The following is a 2,134-nucleotide window of genomic DNA, read 5'->3' as shown; positions in this document are numbered from 1 at the left end:
TGCATAACATATTAACTCATATTTATACTATATAATATATTTAAATTAGAAAGCAGTATTTATATATAAATCATATTTATAATATATAATATGTATATCATTTATAATATATAATATAATTAAATTAGAAATCAGTAACAGAAAGATATCTGGGGAAACTCCCAATATTTTGAAATTACACATTTTAATGTTTATCTCTTTTGAGAGAGAGAGAGAACACAAGCGGGGAAGGGGCAGAGAGAGGGGGAGAAAGAGAGAATCCCAAGCAGGCTTTATCCTGTGAGTGTAGAGCCCAACATGGGACTCAAACTTACAAACCGTGAGATTATGATCTGAGCTGAAATCAAGAGTCTGATGCTTAACCGCTAAACCACCCAGATGTCCCCAACATATTTTTAAATAGCCCATGGGTCAAAGAAGAAACCACAAGGAAACTGAAAAATGTCTTGAACTGAATAAAAGTAAAAACATATCAAAATATGTAGAACACAGTGAAAGTGGCACTGAGGGAAAAATTATAGGTCTATATGTTTAATTAGGAAAAAAAGATCTAAAATATATTATTTAAGAATAATTCTTTCACTTTAAGAAATTAGGGGGGGAAAACAAAAGTAGGAGTGAAGGAAATAAAGACACTTTTTGGAAATTAATTGAATAGAAAATGTGTTTCTTTTAAAAGACAAAGTTAGTAAACCTCTAGCTAAAGATCTGATCAATCAAAAAAAAAATGTGCTTGGGGACACAAATTACCAATATTAGGAATGAGAGAAATGAGCACAGATCCTATGGACATTAGTAAAAAAATAACGAACCCTCTTACAGTTAAAAACTGTAAACTCAGGACCAAGTAGAAAAAGTAACTATCTGATGGTAAAGGTAGAACACCACAAGAAGGTATATACTGGAAAGGAGTTAATGCTTTTTTAAAAGAAAGAAAGAAAGAGAGAGAGAGATTGTTATCCTCAGTCCCAGGAGACAGAGTTTGGAACTAGAATAGCTGGCCAGTAGGGGATAATCTAAGAAAGGAAGTCCCCAATTGGAAAGAAGTCAAAAAGGAAGAAGACCAAATTCTATGCACAAACTGCCCATATTTTTGGCTGACACCTGAAACACACGTGTGTGGAGCAGGTTTTTGAGCTATCTCAAAAGATACCTCAAAAGAACCATATAGTTAGAGCGTATTTACCTTTTTTAATATATACTTGGAGATTTCAACACTCTTCTCTCAGTAGTTAGTATGAGATCTAGATAAAAATTTGGCAAAGACATAAAAGATCTGAATAGCATTATCAACTACACTGACCTAACTGTTACTTTATAGGACACTGTACTCAACAACTGTAGAATACACATTCTTTTCAAATATACATGATTTGTTCACCAAGATAGGTCATTGCCAGACTATGAAACAAATATAAATTTTCAAAGATTAAAATCATACATTACGTTTTCTAACAATAATGGAATTAAGCCAGGAATAAGTAAAGAAAAATGTCTGGAAAATCCCTAAATATTTGTAGATACTTAGAAGGTAATCAACAGCTTTAAATACTTGTTTTAAAAAAGAAGAAATGTGTGACTCATGATCTAAATTTCTACCTTAAGAAACTGGAGAAGGTAGAGCAAGTAAAGCCAAAGAAAGTAGAAGGAAGGAGATAATAAAAATAACAGCATAAGTCAATGAAATAGAAAACTAAAAACTTATATTTACAAAACCAAAGATTAGATCTGTGACATAACAAAACCCATAAATTGCTGGCTAGACTGATTAAGAAATAAAACACAAATTAACAATATCAGGGACAAAAGAGGAATTATCACTACAGAGTCCACAAACATTAAACATTCAAAAAATCAACATTCCAAGATATCCTTAGAGGCAAGAAGTCAGCCATAGGATTGGGGCCACTCTAGGAAATGAACACACAGCCATGCGTGAGACAGTTCTCTTGATCTAGGGAGCTCCTAGAAGGTGGGGCAATGGGCTCTTCATGCCAGGTAGTGTGTCCCAACAACTACCATCCACTCATGTGGACTCGGGTCATGATCTCGTGGTCCATGAGTTCAAGCCCCACGTCAGGCTCTGTGCTGACAGGTCAGAGCCTGGAGCCTGTTTCAGATTCTGTGTCTCCCT

This window comes from Crocuta crocuta, unplaced genomic scaffold, assembly GCF_008692635.1.
Source record: "Crocuta crocuta isolate KB4526 unplaced genomic scaffold, BGI_CrCroc_1.0 scaffold108, whole genome shotgun sequence".
Lineage (NCBI taxonomy): Eukaryota > Metazoa > Chordata > Mammalia > Carnivora > Hyaenidae > Crocuta > Crocuta crocuta.
This window is presented reverse-complemented; position numbering follows the sequence as displayed.